Below are 8,285 nucleotides of genomic sequence, written 5' to 3'. Positions count from 1 at the left end.
TATTGCAGCAGGTGACACAATGGGACTTATTCTCAGCTTGCACTTGCAAAGTTTCTCCTCACAGTGAATCAATATCAGGTACGGAGCTTGGACACGGCTATTGGGATTTCCACTGTGCAACCTCTGCATTTTGGTGGCGCTGGGCATCAGAAGGGGCCTCCCCCGGGTCCCTTTGGGAGATTATACCACCACCCTCATGTAGTCCAAAAAACAGCTGGGGGCCAGTGGCGCAATGGATAACGCGTCTGACTACGGATCAGAAGATTGTAGGTTCGACTCCTACCTGGCTCGTTCTTTTCAGTTTTACATTCTTTGTCGCCCTTCTAACTCCCGTCTTACCCTAGCTTCCCACACATCGCCTCCGTGCATAAGTGAAGGGAAAACGGCAAAACTTGGGTAATTAAAAACAAACCAAAACAATCTCAACAACCAAGCAGTTCGAGAGCTGGAGATGTGATTTTGTATTAATTTATTTTGATACCCACACATCCTGCTCATTCTGCGCGGGAATTTTCAATTGGGTCAACTCCACCTCCAAACAGACTTATTTTTGAAAAGATTTTATTACATGGATCTTTCCCAACCCCACCGGGAACTTTCAATATTCACATCTATACCCAGCATCCTCCAGTTTTCCACTGCACACTCCAGCTTGGCTGACCCTGGAGGATGCTCATTTATCCAACTCCTCCTGCTGAAATGGGGCAGGGGAATGTGCCAAGGAGATAAAAATCATGTCTAAGTGCCCAGGATGTGAGCTGGGAGAGCTGCTGATAGCTGGGTAACCCTGAAATCCCACTTAGCTCAGGTGAAGACTACCTAAGGGAGTCTTCTTGTACTTAAGGTACAAAAAGAAGTATGTGTTTACAATATTCAAAATACATACACTGATAAAGAACTCCTCAATAAAGGAATAATAAAGTTTCAAGTACTAACAAAATCAGGAAAGTGCTCTCTTGTTTCCAGTGGTTTCCCACCTCTGCAATCAGCAGAACATCTTCTCTATGCATGTGCCACATATCTCAAACTGCATCCATCAGGAAGCACCTTGTTATGGAGGAACATTTTCACCAACTCTCCTTTGAAGTCCTTCAGGCAGATGGAAACTTTTTACCCCCATACTCCTATGACGAGTTTTCCCTTTCTCCAGTAAAAGTGACAATTTTTGTTTGAAATACAAACAAACCTTTTCTACAAGACAGGTCCTGAAAATTTCCTTTCTGTTGCAGCAGGTGTCCCTCCTGTACCCATCAGGCTATTTAAAATCCCCTTATCCCTTGATTGCCTGAAGTGCCCTACTCTGGTAACCAACCCAGTGTATCAGAGTGAAATGTTTTATGATTGAGTTTCTTATAATCTCTGGCATCTTCCACTATTAAGTGACAGAAATGATTGAATAGACTGCACACACAGAGCTCGTTTTTGGCCCTTGCTGGAGGTCAGATACAAAAATATTTATACACTTGCAGGTAACTGTCAGTATTAACTTGCACCTAAATGAAGTATTTCACAAGTTACACTATTAAGCAAGCACTGAATAGTTTGCTACTGTAGTGAAAAGCATTTAGTGCCTTTAGATCCATGAGCGTGTCCCAGAAGAATGGGAAGCTGAGCCAAACAGTCACAGGAATGTAACAGGCTGGATGTAGCTCAAGAGACAGAACAGGTGCTTAGCATAAAGGAAGTCCTGAGACGAGGACATTTTGTGAGGGTTTTTGGTTTTGTTCTTTTTCTTTCCTGGCTTTCATTATCCCTCAGGAGTATTACACTCTTACACAGAAATGCATGTCAATACTTTCTGAGTGGGTGGAAAGAAAAAATATCTTAGAGGTGGAGACAAAGGGAGAAAGGAGATGATCCCTTTTCTTGAAGAAAGTCTGTGTGTGCTTTTATTTTGGAAACTATCCTTTAGGAGAAGTGAAAAGAGTTGCCACCAAATCAGTGAAAAGGAACAAATGAATTTAGAGATGTATATATAGGAAGGAGTGAATCTTGGGAATAAAATAAATCTCTGGCCCTAAATAGTGTCTGTCCCACACCAGGGAATGGCACAGGGATGTGCTTTTGGACTGTGGATTCAGATTTGACTGCTAGTGAGTACGAAGTTGTGTGGATAACAGACAGCTAAGGAAATGGATGCCTTTCCTCAATTTGTGCTCACTGAGATGCCTCTGCTCCCTAAAAGGCAAGTTCTCATGCCTGGGTTCCTCATGGGACAGTTCCTGAGAGGGATACACTGCGCCATGCTGGAGGAGCAGGGAAGAAAAGGTTGTTGTTGCTGTCTGTGTGCATGTCCACACACATGCACAAAAGCACACTAATTAATGAAGGGGTATCTGGGGCCAGGGATGTAATGCACAAAGAGAAGCAGCGTGCAGGTCTGACTCCTCCTGAGCTTCATAAATCTGTTTCCCTGCTGATAATCTTGCTGGTACTATATTCCCACAGAGAGTGGGTCCTCCTTGCTCTCATATCTGAAATCTACCCCAGAGAAACACTCCCACTCAGAGAGAAGACTCACCCGGGCTTCTGTTGAAGGAGAAAACTTCACTTCCATTCTCCCCCTGCTATGCAGACAGATTTGGACACTTTCAGACACGTTTACTCTCTCCAAGCCAGGAGATGCTGCCAAGCATGTTTTTCTGCACCCCACGTAGCACCTGCAATGGAAAAGAAGACTTGAAGGAAAAAGGAACAATAGAACACAGGAGAGAAAAAAAGCAGAGAATGAGTGCTGGCTCTCTTATTAACTAAGTCCAAAGCAAGCCCATGTCTGTCTGCATTAAACCCCTTTGTGTAAGGATCTCTATGACTCCTCTCCCTCTGCTCCACATTCTGCTGCATCCCATGTCACCCTTTTTGGCACATCCAAAGGACCAAACATCACATCTGTCACCCTAAGTCAAGAGACAGTGGAGGACTTTCACCCACTCCTATCAGCTGGGGTGCTCACAGCCCTCCTTTGTAAGGATTATCTGGCACCACAGAAAGCCCAATCAGTACAGATTGTTTGGCATCACATAAAGCAACATGAACATGAGGAGAGACTGTCCAGAGTGGAACACAAAGGATCAACATGGGAAAGAAGACCTAACAAAACTAGCTAAGACTGAACTAAGTTATTTTATTAATTATTTTTGGCTTCATATACAAGAATCCTAAATAGATATTATTAAACTGAGATGGAATCTCATTAAGTCATTCATATAAGTATCTCAGAGGTGAGTGCCATGACTCTTTTCAGCCACACTCTTTTCAGCAGTGCCCAGTGACAGGACAAGGAGCAATGTCCATAAACTACAATTCCATCTCCATAAACAGACATTCCAGCTCAACATGAGGGAGAACTTCCTTGCACTGAGGGTGGCAGAGCACTGGAACAGGCTATTGAGGGAGTTAATGGACTCTCCTTCTCTGGAGACATTCCTGTGGATGCATTCCTGTGTAAACTGCTCTAGGTGACTACTTCAGCAGGTGGGGGTCTCCAGAGGTCCGTCCAATCCTAACAATTCTGTGGTTATGATAATATATAATTATTAAATCTCATTAAATAATAATTAATAATAGTTTTATCAAACATAATAATAACTAATATTTTTATGGAAAACAACAAAGCACTTCCAAAAGCATTGCTGCAAGACGTATATCAGTATTTACTGCAGGGCTGCTATTTCTTTGCAGTGTTTTCTCTTTTTTGCTTCCCCTCAGGAGAGAATAAAAAAAGGTGAATTGCTTGTATCATACGCGTTTGTGAACGGCTCTAGAAGCGCCTTCCTGAGCGGGAGTGAAGCCGTGCTCCGGTCTCAGAAAAAAAAAAAATTTATTGTCTCCTTCGAGCCGGAATCGAACCAGCGACCTAAGGATTCCCGTGGGGCGCGGCCTCTACAGTCCTCCGCTCTACCAGCTGAGCTATCGAAGGGACACATTCACCGCCCCCCAGCGGCCCCACAAGGCACCGCCCAGCCCCGCCCCGCGCACAGTTCTGCGCATGCTCCCGGCAGCCTCGGCCCTCACGGGGGCGAGAGGCGGGAAGGGAGTTCGGTGACTGGGCAGCGGCCGGAGCCGGGTCAGGGAGGCAGCTAATGGCGTAATGCCGCCACGAACTCTCCACTTCTAACTGTGTGGTTTTTTGCACAGCCGTGCGTCGAGAAGCAAAAGCAGGGCCCTTAACAGCAACACACACGCATCACTTCCAGGTGTTGGCAGCACTCATGAGCTGCCACAGTTATTTATTCATATTCCTGTGAACCACTTCTTCTGGGACATGTGAATCCACACGCTGCTTTGTCCAGTTCTGTGGGATTCAGCACGGGAAAGACATGGAGCGAGTCCAGAGGAGGGACACCAAGTGATCAGAGCGTAGAAGCAACTCTCCTGCGAACCCAGGCTGAGAGAATTTTGGTCGTTCAGCCTGGAGATGGCTCCCAGGAGACCTCGGAGCACCTTCCAGTACCTAAAGGGGTTCCAGCAGAGCTGGAAGGGACTTTTTCCGTGGGCATGTAGTAACAGGACAAAGAATAATGGCTTTGAACTGAAAGAGGGTGGGCTCAGATGTCCGGTTTTCGGCTGTTTGGAGGGCCTGGAAAGGCCCGGGGTGGCCTTGAAGCAGCCCGTGTTTCAAAGGATGAGAAGAGGCTTCAGTTCTTCTTTCGGTCTCGGTGTTTATTAATTGTTTATCTAAAAGATTTTCTTTCGGCCTGACAGAGGTCTGCTCAGCAGCCAGCCATGAGCACACTCCCCTCCCCTCCGGACGGTCACCTATCTTTATACCCAAAGTTGCGTATACAATATTTATCATTTTTCCCCAATACCTTTAACCCTTATTGCCCGGTGCACTTTTAGTAATGACCAATCCCAAAGTGCCACCATCACCACAGAAGATGGAGGAGAAGAAGAAGAAGAAGAAGGACAGGACACACCCCAATTCCTCCATCTTACTTCTCTAAACCCCCCTGTACAGAAATCCTAAACCCTGTATTTCACCCTCTAATTAACTAATCCCTTCACCATTCACCCCGGTGAAATCCTCCTATCCTCATACAGGTGTCGTCTCCTGTGTAGGATCAAAGTCCAGCCACCAGACACTTCTGGCAACATTCCAGGACTCCCGAGCCCCCCAGCGGTGGTCTCGGTGACTCGGCACCTCAGTCCTGAGGTGCTGAGATCCCACACTCAGACTGGATAGAAGGAAAAATTTTTTTACAGTGGGTTTCACGAAAACACTGGAAGAGGTTGCCTGGAAAGGTGGCAAATGTCCCCTCCCTGAAAACATCCAAGGTCTGGGGCTCTGAGCAACTCGATTGAGTTGAAGATAGCTAGTGCCCCTGCTCATTGTGGAAGGTTGGAAGTAGGTGACCTTTAAAGGTCCCTTTCAATCCAAACCATTCTGTGATTTGATAACTGGCTACTCTGAAGCTATGGTGTGCTCTTCAGTCTAAACATTGGGAATGCCTTCCTTGCCTCTCCTGCTTGCAAGCTCTTCAACATACACTGCATAGCCTTTATGTAAATGAAAAATGTTTGGGTTTTGTTGCAAAATCACACACTTTTCATGCAACTGCACAACACAGATCTTCTTGCACTTCTGAAGACTAAGGGATAATAAGAATGTAAACAACATTCCGATCACAGCAGGGTTGCTTGCTGCCTCCAGAGACCTCCTGGTTGTTTTCTTTGATGTCACCTGTGGCAGTAACCACAGAATGTCAGGCCAATGTGGAGTACACTGCTCTGCTCCTCTCCCAGGGCCAGGTTTCTCCCCCATGTAATGTAGTGTTGTGTTAATTGGGGTAATTTGAAAAAAAAATTGAAAAATTTAAGCCTACAGTGGTGTTTTGCTTTGGAAAACACAGCACTACCAGGCAGACAAATGGGGTTAAATCACAGAATTTTAAGGGTTGGAAGGGACCTTACAGATCATTTGGTTCTTACCTGCCTGTCAGGGACAGGGACACCTCTCACCAAGACACACTTGCCTTGTTCAGGCTTTATCAGGCCTTGCTCAAGGCCTGATCCTGATCCTGAACACTGCCAGAGCTGGGAGCCCCACAGCGTCCCTGGGAAACCTACTGCAGTGTCTCACCGGCCTGACAGCAGAGAATTTCTTCCTAATCTCTAATCTAAATTTCCCCTCTCATTTTGTACCTGTTGCTCCTTGTCCTGTCACTTCCACTCCTGACGAAGTCAGGATGATGAGATCAGATGAGAAAAAGAAAAGAGAAATCTAAGAAGCCAGGATGATGAGATCAGAAGGAAAACCATGGCCCCCTCAACGCGCGATCACGGCTAAGAAGAAAAAGCAATGCGAGCCAGGCAGGAGTCGAACCTACAATCTTCTGATCCGTAGTCAGACGCGTTATCCATTGCGCCACTGGCCCCGCACGTACAGCGGCTCTCCCGGCCGTTATCTATAGCCGAGAGCAGGGGCGCCGCGCGCCCCCCGCACCCCCAGGCACCCCTCACGGCCCGTGGCCTGCCCCGGCTTTCTGACAGGGCCGCTCCCGGCGTTCCCGCCCTGCCCCGCGACCGGCCATAGGGCCCGCCGGAAGACGCTGCGTGCTGCGCATGCGCGGGGCGGGCCGGCTGCGGTCTTGGTGCGCGGCGGCGCCATGAATGGCAGGTCCCTTCGATAGCTCAGCTGGTAGAGCGGAGGACTGTAGCGGTTACGCCCCACGGGAATCCTTAGGTCGCTGGTTCGATTCCGGCTCGAAGGAGACGTTACGCTTTTTTTTCTCCCTTCCATCCAAAGATCCTCTTTAGCAATTGTCTCTTTAGCCTTTTGCAGATACAGTTGCTTTTCTAGAATAGTTCCAGCTGCATCGTAAACCGAGCCTGTGCGCTGTGTGTCACTCTCAGGAGCGACTGTTCCTGCGGAAGCAGAGAATGTTTGGCCTAATGCAGGACTGCCAACACTCCTGAATTTCCAAAGTTAAACGACATGTGTGCTCATATCCAACGTGCCACAAAGCAAGTCAGTGCAGGAGGATACCGGCTGAGATCCCTTTGTCTCATCGCAGTTAATTAGGATGTTGAAATTCTGATGGTCATTTTTCCAAGTCTCCTCTCTTCCAAATGTCTAGACACTGTTTTTACAGCATAAGGCTGTATCTGTACATGCTGCCACAAAATGAACACATTTTCTTATCCAGCCAACTGAAGTGTTCAAGTCTAGGCTGGACAGGACACATCCCTGCCCATGGCCGGGGGTTGGAACTGAATGATATTTAAGGCCCTTTCCTACCCAACCCATTCTAAGAATAGTATGAACTGACTCTCTCCCTTAGCTGAAAATTGTGTGTCATTACTGGGTCTATCTATTATAGGTGTCAGCTACCACACCTATAAGTTGTCTTGTCTTACTGCCTTCCCAACCTGGGATGGGTGAAACCTGCGCAAAGGACTGAGCCCTCTTGTACAAAACCCTCTACCTATTCATCTCTCAAAGTGAAAGGAGAAGCCAGATGTGATGAGGGAGCTGACTTCAGTTTGTGGAGGGAAGGAAGGGGGTTATGGTCATCTGTGGTCTTTCTCCCTGGTTCATAACAGCGCACTCTTTTCTACAGGAAATTCTAACATAGGAAAAAAATCAATAATTTTAACTGCGCTCAGTTTAGAGTTCTTCTTCAATTCTTTTTAGTGATTTTATTCTACAAAGAGGCAGAGATATAATTCTTTTTGACTGAAATCATATCAGTATTCATTCTTATACAAGGTAGGCAATCAAACTAAGTGATGTGCAATTATGTTTGAAGCTTTTTGTATTAAGCATTGTGGCTTATCCCACAAACTTGTTGTAGGGAGTAAAAGTGCACAAACTGCCTAAATAACTAGTTACATGGTGGTGCACCTAAATTGTCTATGCTGCCTCTTCTGTTTGGTGTTTTGAGTGAATCTGGGTATGTGTTAATATCTAAGCACACAAAGGAACAGATCTCTGAGGATACATACAGCCAAAACAGCTGCCCCTTATCCATTTTTCAAATGCTTGGGCTTTTGTGGTCACAGAGGCTGAATACCAACCTAGTGATAGATATTCCTGTCTTGTTGCATGCCCAGATTATCTGGCACTCTGTGCTGGCTCTTGAACAGATACAAAACCCCAGAGTGAGGTGCAGGATGTCTCAGGATGTCCTCAGCAGCACCACGGTTCCTCTCTTTGCACACACCTTTTGCTGGGGGAAATGGTTCCATATGGGCACTGATTCCAGCGAAACTACTGTGTTACATCACTTTGTCACACTGATAATTTCTCTTACAAGCATTCTGCATTAAGTAAAGAATTTAAA

General features: G+C 46.4%; 4 non-coding genes across 4 annotated transcripts; 2 read left to right on the top strand and 2 right to left on the bottom strand.

Annotated features, from left to right (window-relative positions):
* Window positions 1-218: 218 nt before the first annotated feature.
* Window positions 219-291, top strand: TRNAR-ACG (transfer RNA arginine (anticodon ACG)). Its single transcript has one exon. It is a non-coding gene; the product is annotated as a tRNA-Arg (tRNA).
* A 3,537-nt stretch (window positions 292-3,828) lies between these two features.
* Window positions 3,829-3,919, bottom strand: TRNAY-GUA (transfer RNA tyrosine (anticodon GUA)). The gene is given in 2 exon segments: window positions 3,829-3,864; window positions 3,883-3,919. It is a non-coding gene; the product is annotated as a tRNA-Tyr (tRNA).
* A 2,385-nt stretch (window positions 3,920-6,304) lies between these two features.
* TRNAR-ACG (transfer RNA arginine (anticodon ACG)) lies at window positions 6,305-6,377 on the bottom strand. Its single transcript has one exon. It is a non-coding gene; the product is annotated as a tRNA-Arg (tRNA).
* A 245-nt stretch (window positions 6,378-6,622) lies between these two features.
* TRNAY-GUA (transfer RNA tyrosine (anticodon GUA)) lies at window positions 6,623-6,713 on the top strand. Its single transcript is given in 2 exon segments — window positions 6,623-6,659; window positions 6,678-6,713. It is a non-coding gene; the product is annotated as a tRNA-Tyr (tRNA).
* The last annotated feature ends 1,572 nt before the right edge of the window (window positions 6,714-8,285 follow it).

Source organism: Zonotrichia albicollis, chromosome 1 (assembly GCF_047830755.1).
Source record: "Zonotrichia albicollis isolate bZonAlb1 chromosome 1, bZonAlb1.hap1, whole genome shotgun sequence".
Classification (NCBI taxonomy): domain Eukaryota; kingdom Metazoa; phylum Chordata; class Aves; order Passeriformes; family Passerellidae; genus Zonotrichia; species Zonotrichia albicollis.
Note: the sequence above shows the minus strand (reverse complement) of the source record. Positions and strands in the feature narration are given on the sequence as shown.